Source organism: Xiphophorus maculatus, chromosome 21 (assembly GCF_002775205.1).
Source record: "Xiphophorus maculatus strain JP 163 A chromosome 21, X_maculatus-5.0-male, whole genome shotgun sequence".
Lineage (NCBI taxonomy): Eukaryota > Metazoa > Chordata > Actinopteri > Cyprinodontiformes > Poeciliidae > Xiphophorus > Xiphophorus maculatus.
In genome coordinates, this window is record NC_036463.1 from 19,278,436 (window position 1) to 19,298,577 (window position 20,142).

The 20,142-nt window shown below is 38.2% G+C and overlaps 1 protein-coding gene across 4 annotated transcripts in view; it reads left to right on the forward strand.

Moving 5' to 3' along the window:
- The window catches only part of LOC102227608 (partitioning defective 3 homolog), a 383,916-nt gene that overhangs the window by 10,348 nt on the left and 353,426 nt on the right, over positions 1–20,142 (forward strand). The window lies entirely within an intron of this gene.

The window sequence follows — 20,142 nt, forward strand, 5'->3', positions numbered from 1 at the left end:
CTTTTTCCAAACGCTTATATCAAGGACAAAGGTGATGATGTAATGTTGGCTCACTGCCGTCTTTCCCAGAGCTTTTACAGTGGCTCTAATCCTGCCTCGTATTGTGACTAAGAAATAAGTAGTTGCAAACATATGAGGCAATTCAGTTCAATTGATTAAATGTGTTAGCTGTTGCTGCATTGTCAAGAGTCGAGTTGTGTTTGCAAAAGAGGCAGTGAAACATGGTTCCAGAACAAAGGAGCTAAACACGGCAATAAAAGGTGTTGGGCCAACGTTTTTTTTTCTCCCCAGAATTCAATTTCTCCACTGAAAAAAAAAAAAAACACAACACGTTCAGGTCTCTGCACAAAAAGAGCCCTTGGGAAAAGAGGCAAATTGTCTAATTTAATGTGTGTTCCTTCTTTGCTAATGGAACAAGCACAAAGAACAGAGAGGTAAAATAATAAAATAATTGTTCTACTTTTTTAGACCTCATAACTTTACAATGTCATCAGTTGAGGTCTCTCCACCCTCTGTTTAAAGAAGAAGACATGCCTCAAAGTGAGTCAAAATGTAATTGATGTAGATTAAAGGCTACCTTACCGCAGAAGACTTGTTTCTTTCATTTGATTTAAGGTAATTGAGGTTATGCTGGCGTACATTTTGTTCTATAGACAAATACTTTGCTCTAAGCATGATTATGGTGTTCTGCAAAAGCTTCTCTGTGGTTTGTCGTGTTATGACCTCAAACTTCAATGAATTTTATCCATATTTTATGCAGTCAACCAACACAACATCTTAATATTTTCTCTTCAGAAAATTGAGTAACTTACGCAGAGCAACTTATGAAACATGGTAGTGGTAGTAGCATCATGCAGTGGAGTTGCTTTTTTATTAGGGGCAGGGATAGGGGTCAGAGGTGATGAAGTAGACTGAAGACTGCCGATCACATCTTATTTTTCATTTGTAGAGTCCTTCAAAGGAATTGGATTTTTCTTTTGTGGAAAAAAAATCTGAGGCAGGTCTTCTTTGGAGCACATGGTTGGGACAGCTGGCCAGTTTGCCTTTGGATGCAACAGAGGAGCTTGAATTACAGCACACTCAGGGGTAGAATGACTGCCTTTCCTCACCACATTGTTAGAAGACTGCTTTATCATCAAAGAGAATGTGTAGTTATTGGTTCTAAAGTAAGGATCAATAAAAGTTCAGGTCAATGACTCCAGCCCTAAAGCATTTGACTAGAAGACACTACCTTGAAACGATCAGCTTGTCTTTCTGATCTGTATACTCGTCCGTTCATAAAATGCTGCGAGAATAGACTTTAGCGCCCTGCACTCTAATACTCTGTCAATGCACCAATACTTCCCCAACTACTTTTTGTTGTTATTATTTCAATATACACTTGTGCTTCCATCCTTATTTACCGGATACACCCTCATATGTCATGACAGAGTAGTCCATGGAGAATAATAGGTGTTTTAGGAAAGCTTAGCGTTAAGTCTGTTTCATGCAATTCTTTCAACCAAACTGGTTGTTTGGTAGGTAGAGTGTAGAAGTCAGGGGAATCCCCGTCACAGTAACCAACACAACATATCGTCTTAGTAGTAGACTCTCCTCTTTTTTTGTGCCACTTTAGAAATTTCAATGTAATGTGGTTTTCAGAATAATAAGAAATACAAATAATTATCTCTGAACTCCAAAAACACCATACTGTGGTTCTCTTGTGGCCAAATCTGAAACATTAAAAACAGGCCCACTCAATGCAGGTATCCATTGTCAACACAGACTTGTTCTTCAATGGTTGCTAGTGCCTATCTCTGCAGGTCATTGGGTGAGAGCTGGGGTACACCCTGGACAGGCTGCAAGTACATCACAAAGCAACATAGTGACCTACGACAATTTAGATTTACCAATCATCTTAACAAGAAGCCAGAATACTCATAGAGAATGCATTCATGCATAGGTTGAACTTGCCAACTTTATGCAGAACCTTTTGCTGCATGGCAACAGTGCTACCAGCCACACCACTGTTCAACTCTCATTCAATACAACTCAACTCAAAGATGTTTAATAAAAAACAAAAAAAAAAACCAAAAGTTGACCAAAGTGTGGAACAAGCCAACAATAGCTTGGCTATTTGTTGAGTAGTTGGTACCTAGACTAGGTCATATGTCCCAGACAGTAAGGACCAGCATGATATTAAATGGATTTCACGCAGAAAGGGCTGGTTTTAAGCTTCATTTTGCTGTTGTGAAGGGAAAAAACTCTTTAGCTTCCCAGTGCATTCTTCCAGGTAGCGTTCACACCTACCATTGTTTATGCTTAACACGTTTTAACAAGAAGGTTTCTTAACTTCAAACACACAAATTACTTTGCTGTTTAGTAATGGTGGAGCACAATTTTATAGTCAGCAATGGTCTCTACTTATTGACATGAAGTTTGACATGCACACATAAAGCTAGCAAACTGTTAACAGCTATCATGTGGAGTACTTCTTTAACCTGCCTGTATGTTTTTAATGATGATATTGTTATCTGGTCCAGTATGAAGTTCTTTGTTTTTATTAAACATAATTTAATACTATAAGTATTACAGTTGACCCAAAGTCAAAGATCCAGTCCTTCATCTTGGGGCTTCTCATACTAAAGACTACTCGGATTAGAGAGGGAATAAATAAATAGTATTTCACTCTGTGAAACCTGTTTTCTTTTCATCCTCCAAACACACACTTCTTTATACCCTTGTCCCTTAGAGCAGTGGTGCCCAACCCTGGTCCTCAGGGCCCACTGCCCTGCATGTTTGAGGTGTTCCCTGCTGCTGTACACCTGGGTTAAATGAACAGGTGATTAACTAGCTTCTGCAGCAATTGAAAGAATGCAAAGGAGGTGATGCAATCATAGGAATCAGCTGTGCCGTAGTCCGGACTCATCAAAAACATGCAGGACAGCGGTCCCTGAGGACCAAGGTTGGAGACCACTGCCTTAGAGGCCCTTAGAGGGTTGCCGGTGCCTCTCTCCAGCTAACGTTCCGGGCGAGAGGCGGGGTCTCCCTGGACAGGTCGCCAGTCTGTCGCAGGGCAACACAGATACATGCAGGACACACAACCATGTACACTCACACCTAGGGAGAATTTAGAGAAACCAATTAACCTAACAGTCATGTTTTTGGACTGTGCCAAAAGCTGGAGTACCTGGAGAGAGCACAGGGAGAATGCAGAAAGACCCCGGGCCGCGAATCGAACCTAGGACCTTCTTGCTCCAAGGCAAGAAGGTCTACCAACTGCGCCACTGTGCAGCCCGCACTTGCATGTTGTTTGTTCATATTAGCATGCATCAGCAAATTTTAAGTTAGGAGGAGGATTTAAATAGGAGGTTAGGATTTAAGTTTTAAATGAGTTAAAATTAGAATTAGGTCTATTAAAACACAAAGCCACCATATAAACTATATTTTTTTCAGTTTAAAATCAACGGCATACTCGTTTCACACATCCTCAGTTACAATAAATGGCATTCAGCATACCAACTGTTTCCACTGACCATATAATTGTGCAATTTCACATTTCTCTTAATGGAAACAGGGCAATTTGGAAAAAAAAACCCAGAACTCTTGTTTTTCGATAAAAGGTTTTGCCGATAGGATGAGGTGTTTTCTTTTTGCTATATCGAAAGTTTTCAAGGGCCCAATGCAAAATATGCCTGGCTGTTATTACCCGGCAAACTAGTTAAGGTTTCCGTTCAGGAGGACACGATACAGTTAGTCGTGTGCAATTTTAACACCGTGTTTATTTTAGTAGCAATGATGGGTAACAGTCCTACAAGTTTTATTAGGACTTTTGTGTCTTTTGCAATAAGAAACATTTCCAAGCAGGAATACTTGTCTTTGCCTTCTTCCCCACAGTGCAAAGCAACAGATGGAAGAGGGCCAGGGCTGATTACTCTATGCTCCACACAGCTGAAAACCAAATAGAGATAACTGCAAGCCAGAAAGAATCTATTTCATAAATTGGACCGTTAAAAACTCAAGAAAACCCTCTACCAGTAATTGGCCCTCTACTGGTTGACAGCATTGCTTTCGGTATGGCATACATGATGGAGGTTCCAGCTCAAATTCCATTTTTTTTTTAGTAAATATTCCTTGTTTTTCTCATCTCACAGCTCTGTGAGATGGCAATCTGTGTCTCAGACTATTCAAATTGGAGCAAGTTGTAGCATAGGCCAACTATGTGGTTTGTAGTGTTTCGACACGCAGACCATGCCAGGCTTTCTTGGGTGTGATCCACTGTTTTGTTAACAGCATGCATCAGTTTCAATGCACTTTGTTAGTGCCGCGGAAGCTCACGGGGTTTGTCAAAACATTAACAACCAGCTTGTATTTTAACAGGGGACACCTAGTGCATTTCATCTCAAGCCCTTTTTTTTTCTGATAATGTAAGACGTTCACCTCTGCCACATGGTGAGGCTGTCTGGTTTATAGTGGCACAGCTGGGATGCATGCACTGCTTTATCCTTGCCTAATACATACTGAAACAGTTCCAAAAACATTTAAAAAAAAGTTTTAAAACCTCATAACTATCCAAAAAGCTTGCCAGCAGAGATAACACTCCAGCAGCCTTTTTATTTAAACTGTTGCCAGTCAGACTTTTATGGCCTAAGAAACACAGGTGGAGCTAATCACTGGGGGGTCCTATTGGTCTGTTCAGCTCAGCTCAGTTCAGTTCAGTTATCTCTGCAACATAAGAGAGTAAAGTAAGTATCTTCTTATTTTTCTTGTTTGATTTTTGTGGTGGTTGTTAAAGTAAGTACTGACATGGAATGGTTATTTTAAGAATACACCTGGACAGGATACAGCCCTAATGAATATCATTAATCAGACCTGTGGCTTTTTGTTGCTGCAGGCCTAGTTGCTTGGAAAGTGCTAGCTTTGTAGTACCTAATTTGCTTCCAGCACATTCACTTTTACTTGTGCTTCATCTGTCTGACAAAAACGTAAGTCCTATCTCTCTTCTTAACTTACTTTTACCTCCAGAAAATATGTAGCTTTTGTTGACTTTTTCCACTAGCTAGAATGCTAGCTTTTTCACAGCACAGCTAAAGATGCTAGGTGCTACTAAAACTATGCAACTGTGTTTCTCTTTAAAAAATGTAATCTTGTCCTGTTTAATATCACAGTTTAACAACATGAAAAGCATTATTTAACAGTTGTACTCTATTTTATTGCAGTGTTCTAAGGTTTAGTTATTTTGACTGAAAATTAACTAAATAAGGCCTGGGCTTATGCAAGTTATTTTTAGCTGTTCTCCCACTGTAAATACAGTAAAATAAAATAAAAAGTTAAGTCTTGCGAAGTAAGTTTTACTTCTAAAATTGCAATCTTTACTCTCAAGGGTGTGTGAAGAAGAATGGCAGTCCTCTTACAGATTCCTAAAATGTCTGAGTGCCTATTTGGAAGCTTTTGGCTGGGCTGATTAAAATTTGAAGGATTTCTTATCAATATTCAAATTTATCAAAGTGTTTTGCAGTTTTTCCTCTTTTTTTGTTATCTTTTGATCCTAATAATTTATTGTTCAATAAATTAAAGCACCGCTCTGTCATCAGTTGCTAAAGAAAGCTCTTATAAAGCTGTCTAACCTGTTAACCTTTATTTTCATTTTGCATATTTTTCAGAAGTTCAGCCTAATACTCTAAGGCCTATCCTTATCCTAATTCACAAAAGCGTTTGCAACATAAAAGTAGGACCAATTTCTCCTCAGCTGGACATCTGATTTTTCAGCTTTATTGACTGACTGGAAAAAGCGCTAGAAGTGCCATTGTCAGAGGCTGTTGTAACACAGACATTTGTCGCTGATTTGGATTCCACTGCTCTGAGCTCATCTTAGTTCACTAAGATGTACTTTCATCCCTAAGCTGGGTGTTGCACACATCTTAATTTCAGCATAGACCTTGCGGTTTTTGCAGATGAACTTTAAATTCAGCCCATCTGGTTTTAATGGCTGCCATAGAGCTTTTGCGTGGAGAATTTCACTGATGAATATGTAAAGTTGCGGATTTATCTGCACAGCATAATTTCCTGCCCAGACATTTTTCCTGGTCACCGAACATGCTGTGGGATGATAAGTCTTTGGTTGGATCATAAATCGAGGTCATTTGGTGCAGGCGAAGGAAGTAGAACTCTGTAGAAGTAAAATTAGGATCAGTGTGTTGTTCATGTTGACATGTTTTGTTTTTTCATATATGATTTGGATAAAATACACACTGATTCAGACTTTTTATATCTGCATTTTAAAGCATATTGCCTGAAACTAAAAAATGGCTTAGCAACAGAATGAGTAAAAATCTTAAAATATGTGAAAAAGATGTAGTCATATGTGGCTCCAGTCAAATTTATTTATAGCAAATTTAAACAATAAAGCAATTCAAAGTGCTTTACACCATAAAAACACTATACCATAGCCAATTATGGAACAGCAGTAAACATTACTTTGTCAAATGCCAACATCAAGAAAATAAATATCAAATATATATTAGTGTAGGTCAGTTTTTAGGCTTGATTTAAAGAAACTCAGTATTTTGATTGTTTTGTGAAAGCTTGTTCCAGATTTGTGGTGCATATAAACTAAATGCATACTTTTCTGGCGTGCTCTGCATCCCCAGAATCAGAAAACCTGAGTGGTATGGAACGTTGATGGAACAATATGTTTTTTGTATTTTGATGCTAAATCGTTCAGTGATTTCTAACCTAACAAATATTTTAAAGTGTAGTTTCTGAGCAAGAGGGAGCCAGTGTAAGGATTTTAAAACTAAGATGATGTGCCCTATTTTCCTAATTTTTGTGAAAATGCGAGCTGCAGCGTTATGGATCAGCTGCAGCTGTCTGACTTATTTTTCAGGCACACCTGTGAGGGCACTGTTAAAGTAATCAATACGACTAAAGCTAAACGCACAGAAGCGTTTCTCTAGTTCTTGTTGGGACATTAGTCCTTTAATCCCGGAAATGTTCTTCAGGTGATAGAAGACCAACTTTGTCACTGTCTTTATGTGAATGTGAATGTTCAGGTTTGAGTCCATCACTAAACCCAAAATTCAGGTTTGATCACCTGTTTCTGGCTGTAATGACTGAAGCTGTGTGCTGACTCTAGATCATTTCTCTTTAGATCTATTGATGATGCCTTCCGTTTTGTTTCTGTTCCTCCTGAAAAATGTTGTGGCACATCCACACATTGGTTATGGGTTTGGCAGATTTAGTTGTTTGATGAGAAACAATGTCTTTTCTGTAGCTTTTGTAGTGAGAAGTGTTGGCCGGTGATGACAGATCGAGTTTTCTCATCTGTTTCCTTAGACAGAAGATCCTGAATGGCCACAGACAGAGCAACATTCTCACAGCCTATCATTAAGGATGGGTTAGGCCCGAGGGAAGGATAAAACCTGTAGTATCTGTTTCCTGAAAACATACTTCCCAAAACCCAAGCTAAGAAAATCTGATCAGAAATGATGGCTGCTACGTTTCTGTGTTGGATAAAATGAATAAAAACATTTTAAAAAACAACTAACAGCAACATACTACATTGAATAATATTTTCACTTGAGAGTGGTGTTCCAGTTGGATGGTAAAACAGTAAAAGAATGTGTACTATTGTTAAAACATGCTGCAAAATGAGGGCATTTTTTGGCATCTTGGTAACTCTTTGGACTTGTAATGTGCCATAAGGACATAATTTAGGTTTTATTTGGATGGGTATAAAGTCTGTACAAAAATCTGTAAATAGATGCCTGTAAACTGCGTATAACCTCACTTTAACTTCTGTAAAAAATCACCAATCAGATTTAGGTGGCCGATTTTCTCTGGCTTTTATAAAGCTGACCTTTGTACACCAGTTTTAACAGTGACAGCTAAAATCAGGGCAGCACACTTATTCGGACTACATGCGACTTCAGTATGTGATTAACCACAATCTTTCTCGTTTTTCTCTTTTTGTGTTATCAAGATGATTGCAGCATTTTCCATGCATTTAAACAAAGATCCATGACACCAAGGTCAGTGAGAGTTCAACAAACTGTCCAAAGAAATTGTCAGGCAGAGCATTAAGGCTTTTCACTTGAGTTATATGAAATTACCTAAAAAATCTGACAAAATTTCCAAATTCCCGATTCCATAACAGAGAGCTCAAAATAATAAAACAAAATATCTTTGTTGTACTTCCTTCAGCCTTTCTGTTATCTGCTGAAAGTCTCATCCTCTCTCCCTCCGAATGAATGAACCGCATACAAGTCTCAAAAGTATTTTGTTTGCTTTTACCTAATTTTAGCTCCTCGTCTCCAGATCTTGGAAATTACAATCGTGGAATGAGTCTTATTTAGAGAAGTAACTTCCACACCCAGAGGAGTGTTGTTGTAGTAAGTTGCACTAACTGTTAAAAAATGTGACTTTTGGGTTTCTAAATTTAGAACTGACCAAGCTGAAAAACAATGGCTTTACTATTTGTTGTTGCAGTCACTATGTAGCAGTGGTTATAGTGTTTGACTGGCGCTCTGCTGACTCAAGACCTTTTAGATTATACGCTGTTTTTTTCTGGCGTATAACCTAAAACAGTGTTACCCAACCCTGGTCCTCAAGGCACACTGTCCTACATGTTTTAGAGGTTTCCCTGCTTTAATGTGCCTCATTCAACTGATTGCAGTTCAACAAACGCCTGTTAATCAGTCATCAATTGATATCAGCTGGACTGAAGCAAGGAAATACCTAAAACATGCAGGGCAGTGTGCCTTGAGGACCAGGGTTGGGAAACACTGACCTAAAAGGTAAGTTTTAGGTCAGCATAATTCACTTTTGGAGTAGCTCAGTTAGATACAACACTCATTGCATCACTGATTCAGTATCCTTTTGTATGTATTTGGGGAGAGCTGAGTTTGTTTTTTTTTTCTCTCTCATGTGCGCACTGTCAGGTTTTAGGTGAAAGACCTGGTTTGGCCGGTTTGTTCCCTACCACGTCTGTCAACCGAATAGCTTCCCCTGTAATACTCCTGTTTGTATATGATGACTGAGTAACGCTTGAAACTACCTCCTGTTTTCCCAAGAAACACTTAAAACTCATCCCTTCAACTCCCAAAAATCTAAAAGTCTTTGCCAGAGTGCTGTTAGATTAATAAGTCTAGAGTTTGTTTTAGCAATGATCACCGATGATGTAAACCCCCTGAAGCCTGTGATTGAAATTGTACGTTTTAGTCAGTCGGTGAATCGAAATGAAGACACAACACACATATTAATAGATTATCGTAGATTATTCCCAAGCTCTGTCAACGAGGTGAATTTAGATTCTCTTCTAGAAAAAGCTCTGTTCTGTGACGTAAACACACTCTAGTGCTTTGAAGTCTCATCTTTTCAGCGCAGTATTTACAAAAGGTCTGCTATTCCTTGTCTCTACAAACAAACCTTAAAGCCTCTGCTGTCGTTTCCACTCCACTGTATCCCTGATATTGCCACCACCAACCACAGATGCACCACAGATATAGTTAGTGCAGAACAATGCCACTCTCTCTGTCCAGGGCCACTCCTTTCTCACCAAGTCTGCAACCGTGGTGGTCCTTTGGAACACCGATGTCCTCTTCCATCACTCCCTGCTTTTATTGTGCGCAGCCAGAGCGAAGGCAGTGGGTGGAGGAGGAGTTACGGCTGTTGGACAATGGGATAGTGGTGGGCAGTTAAACAGAGACAATGTGGCCCACAGTAGGGCTTGCACAAGAAGTGAGCGATGTGCCGAAAGATTGATGCTTTTTGGGTGGAATGCAAAATCTGAATCGTTGGATTTAGAGCATGTATGAAGAGCAGCTGTTAAATCTTGTCTCGCATTCTCGATATGATCTATGTCCGGCCTTCGAGTGGATCATGAATATGAAGTTTTCCATCTGAGCTGAGCAGAGATGTCTTGTGTTGTCTTTAGCGTCACACTTAAGGTCAAGCAGGGACGTTCACTGGCTCATTAGTAGCGTATTATTATCTTTTGTTCAAATTGGTCACGTTTTGGTTTTATGTTGGTGTGTTCTTTGGTTGTGACGCTAACTGACAAACGAATGACGTGGGCATTTATTGTGTCGTTTATCATTTGGCGTGATAAATTTCTTATCACTATAAGAATTTTGATTCATCACTGTAGTGATTAATTCCAATTAGTGATGGTTAAAATGCCCCAAAACTGTCCTTACCACCAAGATTGATAGGTTTTACTATTTTCTGCGCTATTTGTTCACTCAACAAATTTAGCAAATAAGTTTGAAAATGCAGTTAATGTGTCCAGTTTAGATAACGTGTCTTTATGTGAATGGTGTCCTGAAAGAAGAGCATTACTCATGGGAATGTTTCTCAATAGCATTATTTTTGTTTGTGGGGCTATAATTGCTGTGAAATACAGTCAGTCATACAGTTAAGAAGTAGTAGTTATTGTCACGTATCGTTATCACAATAGTACTGCAAAATAACATGATGAAACTTTAGGTCCTTATCGCCCGCCCCTATGTAAAACTGATATCTCTTGTGTTGCTTCATATTAACATTAACTGTAAGTTGTTTTTCCAGCTTTTTTTCATGCCGTTTGATCACAATCAATGAGAAGGAAAGTATTAAAGTCACTTTACATTACAGTCTTGTTTTAAACTTCAGCAGGTCCTGAAATTATTCATAGTATGTGTGAGCTTTTTCTTTCTCCCTACTGTGACTTTGTCCCTAATTCACTTGTCTGCAGCTACTGGGCTCATTAGATAAAAACCTTGCAGCAGGAGCCTCTGGTGATTTCTCTCAGCAGCCTATGTTCTTGTTTAACTACTTCTTCTTACTTTTGTAGTGTTCTGATTTTAACCCAGAAAAAACCTTGTTTCACGTCTTTTCATTTCTAATACATTTTTCTCCTGCATTTCCCAACTGAAAGATTATTGTTAAGCCGTTGCTCGTAATGGGGGACCTTGAAGTACCGCTGTTGTACTGAAAAGTGCAAAACACGTTCTAGCTTCTAAGAAGGGATTCTATGCATATTTTCTTTTTGTCTGCATGTGAGAGAAATTGTGCATCAGAGCAGGGATTGAAGTGAACTGATGCGACCCGTTACTCCAGAGGGTTCGGAGAGGGAGGGGAGGGACATCTGATCCGCACCACAAAGGATCAGTGAAGAACAGAGCAAACATGGTAGTACAGGGGGAGTTACGCAAAAAGGTGCAGTTGTTGACATTCTAAGTGCAGTTTCTTCTAAAAATTATAATAAACCTGGAACTCGTTAAGCTTTTGTCACTTTACGGCAATAAATGTCCATTTTTTTATTATACACAAACACAAATCAATGAATTACTATGAAGAGAAAGAAAAAGTAGTCATTGTTTTAAAACATTTGTTATGCATTTGTACATACTACCTTTGATTCGATAATCCTAAAGAATATGTAGTCTAGCAGAGATTTTTATTTGATTAAGCTTAATCAAAAGACATAATTTTTTTTAATTAAAAAAACTAATCAAAAACATAATAGTTGCTATATTCCATCCAATCCAATATGCTGAACTAACCATGTTTTTTTTTAACATGGCTACAACCAAGGCCAGAGATTAATTTAAGACTACAAAGATTGTTGGCAAAATAATTGACTCATAGTTTTTGTTTTAAAAACTACAATAAATTTTGAAAAGTAATTGCTTAGCTTATAATTGACACGTTTACATTCCATGTGAAATCAGGCTGATGAAACTTTTGAAGTGTTTTTACTCTATAATTATCTTCTCATTTAGAAAACATTTATTTACAAATACAAAGGAACAGAACACAGAATATGAAAAGCTATGCGTTTCTACTCTAAGCTGCTCCTCCACGTTGATATTCTTAAGGACTGTAGGGGGCAGTGTAGGGCGACTTCGACAAGCGTGACATGTTTTAGAAGTAGTGAAAAAACCCGCTGTTGGTAGCAACACCTGTGAGTGGCGGTGTTACTGTCATTATGGGGCGAATCATTACGAGGTCTTTCTTTGTGCACCTCCGCTGGAAGCAGCTCCTGCTCGTCCGCCATGTTTTTCCGCACGGAACTGTCCGCGTAGTTGGGGGGGAATTCAGAGATGCGCGGAGAATTTGGTCCGCACGGCGTTGCTGCTTTACGCAGAACAGATTAATGGACTCCAGCTGCGGGTAAGTTCTGCAGTAGCAGCGATGCTTGAAATGGGAAGAAAGAGTTTGGTAGAGGGAAGCGTTTTTGGTACGCAGGGGCCAGTCACTCAGTGGTTTGTTATAACTAGAAATAACAGGCATATTTTGTGATGCGTGTCACACACCACCAATGTGTATGCATTTGGAAAACATTTTTGGTAGATGTATACTGAGTGAATTGTAGTTTAAATAGCACTTGTTGGCTGCTCTTGTCGGAGTTGACAGCGCAGACAGATGTTTGATGCTATGGCACGTGACGCGCTCAGCTGCACAACTCCCTAACAGTCTCACTAACATTTCACACAGGACTTTGCATTTCTGTGGCTTATGTTTTGCTTATAAGGAATATCCATTGTTAGCTTTCAATATTTCATTGTGTTTTTTGCCAGACCTGTTTGTTACTGAATTTAAATTCCTCCATTGAGAATCTGTAGACGTGCTTTGCAGTACATTTTGAAGTAAGAGAGCATTAACATCACTGGGTTAACTGTACTACCGTGGTCTGTTTACAGGAAACAAATGGGACTGATGCTTTTACAGTCCTGCGTCAATAGGACAGAGCTTAGAGCTATATTGAGGTTGTGACAAATTTGTGGATAACAATAAAACAAGCAAACATTTGGTTGATAAAGACAATTTTGTTTGCACACGTGTGTCAGTTGGTTTGACAGGACAAGACTTCCACATCTGTGAATGATTTTTTTTTTTTTTACCAACCGTGTGTGATCTTGTGTTCTGTGGTTTCGGTCCCCGTTGCTTCTTTTTAATTTGGTCTGTGGCACGTAAACGCCTTAGGAGTATTCACCATGCTTCTCTTTTTAGCAGTTGTTTAGCAGAAGAGAGAAGCAAAAACAAATTCTCCAGAGATGAATAATGTAGACTGAAATGACACCCTTAAGACTTGATACAAAATGAAAAAACAAAAGAATCTATAACATCATGTGATTGGTTCTATTTAAAACAAAAAAGATTGATGATCCCAAATGTTGCTAAAATATCACACATTGGGTTTTGCATCTACAATAATGATCTTTATAACATTTACTTATATTTACGTTTTCCTGTGTACATTTGACCCAAAATCTAGGATAAACATGTTAAATTTCTTGAAGTAGTTTTCAAGTGTAAGAAGTAGTAATGTGAGAAAAGTAACAATTATATAAACCTAGTCATATTAGCTTCTTTTTTCACTGACTAGCTGGTCGGGTAGCAATCGACTGTTTACCAGAAATCCTGCTCATAATTTGCAGGCTGTGGTTTTTAAACAGCATGACCTTAAGAAAAGAGATTTTAGTTCCACATCAGGATTGTCAGTATTTATTTATTTATTACCAGATATATTGCAAACAGTGTACCTTACAACGGAGAAAGAGATTTAGTAAGCAGCCTCATACATGTATGAATTTAATTTGGTAAACCGTTGTTAGAGTGGATGGTTTTTTATACATCAGATTTGCCGAATCTTATTGGAAGTCTGGTTTGTACGTTGAAATGTTGACTTGTCTCTGCTGTGGAAGCCCAACTTTGGGTTAATAAAATTATTAGCAAATTACCGGATAACTTTGTGGTCTGCATATGTGGTTCTCTGTCCCGCTGACATGTGAGACCTTTTGAGAAGTGAGTTGAGTTCAGCTATACTTCATTCTCAGCGGATCTCTGTTCTGCATATGTTGTTATTGGACCTACTTATCTTTGCAGACACACAGTAATACAATGTTCTATCTCAATTAACATACAATAAAAGTGAAAAGTAATGTTTTAGTGTCATGGACTATTGTTTCCAACGTAAAAAATACATTTAGATTTTTTCAGTTGTATTTAAAGTGGCAGGATATCCTTTGGTTTGATTACTTAGCTATGATCTAAAACACCCAGTGGTGTGAACAGTGAAGCGTTGCTTTTCCATGAGATTTTTGTGCAATTTCCAAACTGACCCGAAGAGACTGATTGTAGCCGACTGTAATTAATTTCTATTTATCAGATTATGTTCAGAATATTTTATTTCAGCCTTAAACCAGTGAATGGTTATTGATTATTTATAAGGAACAGTGGTGATTTCAAACTATGTGCATAAGATGACATTGTCTTTAAAACAGGGGGTTTTACTATAATTTTGTAACAAAATAATTCAAATTTTAACAATTTAAACTGTATTTAGCATCTGATTTTAGTGATTGGCACAATTAGCAAGGTTAGCATTACTAAAGATGCTGTCACACTGTTCCCTAGCTTGCCATATGGCGTTTTTAAAAATATGTTTGTGTGGAACATAGCGTTTTCCTCATGAAATATGCGTGTCACTTATGACATGTTTTGGGGAAAAAACTATGTTGTGATCACTAGCGTGGTATTCACAGTGTTCTGCTGCACCATGACCGGGTGTATACTTGATATATTTGACTAAGCCCAATATTGGTCTCATCTCAACAGACAACCTACTTAAACACGTTGACATGTGAGAAACTTAACTGAGATTTTAACGGCTACTCCTCACTTTCCTCTCGCTGCTGTCCTAGAAAGGCCAGATTTGTGGAGCGCACAAATAATAATAATCAGCCATGTCAACCGCTGCTCCCAGATGGGGTGCGGGTCTCTCCTTGCGTTGTTGCCAGTTTCTCGATCTTCAAGTGGACCCCATTTACAAATTAGGCAACTTCCGAAGACATTCGGTTACACAGGATGTCTTTTAGGATTATCACTCTAAAGTTGGATAGAGAGGGAGGACTGCATGCCACAGTTTTTTTTGAGCTATAATGTTTAGAAAAAGCGAGAGGACCGTGTATTCTTGTACGCTTGCAGGAAGACCAATGGTAAGAACAAAAGGAGTCATCTTTGATGTTTAATCGGACGGCCGCAGGCAAATCGTAGCTGAACGTTTACTCTTTAATCGGTTTAATGATGATTAGGTGTAATTAAAATGCTACTTAGTGAGAGCCTCCTGTGATAATGTCTGTCTTAATTTGTCAGTGAAACCTTCATCACAGCAGTACATCCAGTACAGGCAGGGCCATAAAGCAGCTTTAGTGGTTTGTGTGAACCCACACGCTCACACTCCGACCTGCTCCTAGTATGTAGACCAGATGCTCGGCTTTCCTCGTTGGACTTATTATAAAGGGGGGGTCAGAGGGGCACACAGCTGTAGACTTACAGTTTCAAGGTTTAGGGACAGCAAATCTACTACACCAGCAGATCAAAGCGATGGAAAGATGACGTCAGGGTTTATTGCTTCATATGATTCATGATCAGTCAAAAAAAGAAAAATCAGATGTCGTATGACTTGAGAATGACTATATATTTTTGCTTACAGCGTAGAAGATAATTTTTTATTACCATTTCCTTCTGTTTTTTTTTTTTTTAGAGAGAAATTTGAGACATCAAAACATTGACAGCTGTTGAACTTTTCTGGGTTAGAAATGAAATTATTTTCAAACAGGTTTTGAAATTCCTCTATTTTAGTCAGAAATATTTTTTTTATAAACTAACAACAAGCAGTCTTGTTCAGTAAATTCCAATACGTGTTCAGATGAGGCTTGTTTGTTATGTTAAATCACTCCTTTTTATTTATATAGCCCATTTTAGCAACAAGGCAAAAGTACAAGTCATAAATTACACCCTGCAGTACACCAACTTTTGAGTAATAAGCTTTTGGCAGATACGAAACATGTTTTTCATTAAGCCCAAATTGTTTTTTGTTTTTTTAAAGGTGTTTTCGTTGGCTGTAAGCAGAAAATCAACATGATGAACAGAAATTAAGGCCTAAAAGCATCCGTTATTGATGTAATGGTTATCCTTGTCTTATGAAATCCCAATAAAATACAGCTGGTAACTATAAACCACGGAAATATTCAAGGTGTGTCCCTTTGGTAGCTAACTCCTTGGGTGGAGTAGAGTAATAGTACATCTAAGTACTGTCTCATTTATTTAATTGCTTTAAAATTTGTTTTTATTTATTTTTTAAATATAAGTAGTACCAAAACATTAAGGGCATTAAATGTAACTCTTTTTATACTTTTCGTTCTCTATGATGACATACTCCAGTGGATAATTGCGTACAGTAGGCCTCTGGCGGGTTGCAGAGCTGTAAGCGCGTGTGCAGCAGCGTCTCATATTTCTCTGTTTTGAACTTGGCAGGCTGCAGCTGTATTGCATGGGCAGCACATAAATTATACACAAACCCTGGAAGAGACTTCGCCTTAGAAAAAAACAACAAAACAATACAAAAAAAAAAAAAACATCGCATGGCTTCCCGCACAAGACAGCTGCAATCTTCCTACACATAAACTGTAATCACACAGTTTAATCCTAGTATTTTTCTCTTGGACAAAATGTTATTCCCTGAAGCAACGTTCAGTCTATTTTAGCTGGATAAATCATACTAAAATCTACCAAAAAGTACATTTTCTCTGCTTAACAGTTTGTGGAAGTTCAACTCTGAGTCATGGTATTGTGAGCAGCAAAATATTGGAATAAGGCACCTTTTTGACTGATCCAAGGTTCACTCAAGGACTGATCTAATAGCTGCGTTTCCATTACGAATATGCAGAAACGATTGTCGGTATTCCATTAATGTCAAAATAAAAAACAAAACAAACTATTTCGCAGTTGCAGTGCTTCCATTAAATAAGAAACACAATTAAAATCACACATGAAAAAGTATGTTCACGAATTATCTCATTAAAAACATGGCGAGTCATCATCCTCCTACCACATCCTGTCATGGTCTTAGTCTTTTCTAACGTTTTAGATAATGCTAAAATATCTTCTATTGTGTGTATTAATGCATGTCAAGATGCATATGGTGCTATTAAGATAGCAAATTATTTGCATTTCATATGGGATCTCAGGTATTTGTGGATTTTAACTATGAAGTTGAAAGTTTCTGACTTTTGAAACTTAGACATTTTTTCTATGAAATTTCTGAGATTATTCTCAAAATGTGAGTTTTGTTTTGTGAAAATCCTCTCCTTTTTTCTATCTAAAGTGGCCCTAATTCACCGTTGTACTTTTCTAATTTTTGAGAGTAAATAAAGACAGACAACATGCAAAATATCCCATGTAAGATATAAGTTGAAAGCTTAAAAGAATACAACATTCAGCCTTCCTGTTATCCCCTGACAGTCTTGTTCTCTCTCATGAGACTTTCAGCAGATAAAGGTCTTGAGAAAATGGCTAACTTAAAAACTCCTTTTGCTAAGTAGCAACATTCACTAACTAGAGAAAGGTGGGATAAAAACGTTCCATCCTGTCTGGTTACCGGCTCGGCCTGATCAAGATAAAAAATCAGTTGATTCTGACCACCAGTCAGTTTCCCAGTGCAACTATATTTTGTTTATTTCACATGAATAATTTTGTTACTTCCCGACAGTTACAAAACATATGGAACTTAAAGAACACGAATCACTGTTCATATATTAGCAAAAATAAGACTCACATTTTATATGCAGCCAAATATATTTCACTGGTAAGATGCTGCTTTTGGTTCAACAAATTCTGCTGAAGCTATGAATATTCTGGAAATGATAAAGAGCTTGTGGAGTTTGTGCATCCATGCGGGTGTGTGAATGTGTGCAGTCACCAGTTGTGACAGTGGTGTTTGACACACAAGGGAGAACATTCACTCCATAAATTGCTGCAATTATTGAGCTGCAGAGTCAAAACTCTGAGTGGGAGGTTGAAGTTGAGGAACATCAGTGATTCACGGTATTGTTAGTATTTCTAAAGGTCAGATGTCACAGGCTAATTGTAGGGTCTCAGCATTGTGTTCAGACAGTTAAAAGTTGGGAGTTGGTAGAAATATCGCTAAAGAACTTGTTGCTCAACCTGTTTGCTGATTATTACAGATACTGGAGCATAAATTACCAGATCATTTCATCCCTTAACCCTACGCCTTAATGTTAGCCAGAGGTTTTTGTGTGTGTTGTTGCTGCGTGGATCAGGATTTCTTAGTTAGGTTTCCGATTTATGCAGAGGTCAAAGTAGGTTTCAACTATCGACCTTACGTTTTTTGTGTGGCACAAGTGAAAACGTCACCCACAAATATTATGACAAACAGTTGTAACGTCTAGGTCGGTGCACTGGATGTATTAAATTAGTTTTTTATTAGCAGTACTCTAAAAAAGCTAATTAGTGTTTTTATTTATTTATTTATTTTTATTCTTTCTCGGTGCATATTGTCTTTCAAAAGTCTCCCTTCCTCTTAAACCTTTTCACAATTTTTCCAATTTACAATAACAAACTTTATTGTATATACCAATATTTGTAGTAGACCAAAAATACATTTACATAAATTATTTACAAGTGGGAGGAAAACATGCAGATTTTCACATTTATTTTACAAGTAAAAATCTGAAAGGTGTAGTGGGCATTAATACTAACTTTGCACAAATAAAAACAGAGTGGTGTTTTTTTTTTTTTTTACAGAAAAACTTAGAGCGTTTGTAAACACCAATTTCAATATGCTAGGATGGTGTTCAGTGAAGGTGTGTTCAGTGACATGTAATGTTTTTCTGCTTCATATATCATTCTGTGTTTTGTTAATTTCCATATGCCAAGTTTTCCCAAGCCTTGTGTGAAAGAAATACCAAAATATTATCAATGAATCAAAAGTTTAAATGGCAAAGTACAGTATGTTTGAATACTACCGAGTCGGGCAAGTAAATGTAAGTTGTGTAAGGATTCCAGCTTACATTTGTGAGATTTTGCAAGTTTTGTGATGTCTGCAAAATTTGTAAAAGTTTCCACGTCGTCATTTCCCCTACAATCCAGGTGATATTTAAACATTCACAGTGGCTGTAGTTCCCCTGTGGTGGAAGCAGAACCTACCTGTTATGTGCTGGAAACAAGGTGACAACAGCGTCAGTTCGTGGGGATGGGGGCCTATTTAGGTCCCGCAACGACAATTTAGCTGACCTTAACACTTATTGTTGAGATGTGTGTGACAGGTGTGTCTATCAGACATTTATAGCAATACGGAATAAATCGCGTCCCGTATTGGTTCAATACGGGCAGAGACAACAACCGCCTGTCATTGTAGCCTAGCTTAAGCTGACCTGAATATTTATAACTCTCTTGTTGATACACTGACATTACTTTGACATTACTTGCCTACTGTCTTTCAACCACTTTGAAAAGCTTTTCTTCGTCTCTCCAACATCTTTATCCTCCCTGTCTTCCATTTTGTGCCCCAGAGTTTTTTTCTGCCGCCCCATCTTTAGCTCCCTGTTGTTGAGGCATTACTACAAATAAAAAATAAAAAAAAACTCGCCTCAGCGCGTTCTCGAAGGGCCGCTACCCAAGCTACCTGTATGGGAGTGGAGAGCGGCTGGCAGGAGGGGAGGGGTGCTTAATCAGTGCTGTTCCTCTGTTATTGATCATTTCATGCACAAGCAGTGGTTAAGTACATAAAATGCTGACTAGAAAAAAAATTACCACATCGTTTTTGCGTTGCATACAGTGCATAGCCGCCTTTTGCGCCACTAGTTCTCAGCGTCCACCTTACGTTTAGCCATTTTTGAGGAGGGGGGTACCTGAAAGTTGATCTCTGCTTTGATTGCTGATGAGCAATGAAGCCGCTTGTGCGCACTGCCGTGACTTTGCGGGCTACCCTTGCATTGTGGGGAATGTAGTGTTGGTGTGTGCAAAGGCTGTGACCTTCGGGCCGGTACTAATAGTAATTAAATATTATCCAGGGGGCCATAGATAATTAATTCGAGGGCCGGATGCGGCCCGCGGGCCTTGACTTTGACATGTACTGTAGGGGAACGCGCCCCGTATCAACGAGGAAACTGTACTTTTTAAAATAAATTCAACCAAAACTACCAATTCAGAAAGATTTGTGTTGAATGTTTCCCCGTACACCAAGATCTCTCTTCAGATTTACCTCACTTATTTGAAAACCGTATCTTCTATCAAGCACTGATTTAATGTAGGGGCTGCAACTAACAATTATTTTAGCAATTGATTCTGATAATTAATCAGAAATGATTATTAGAT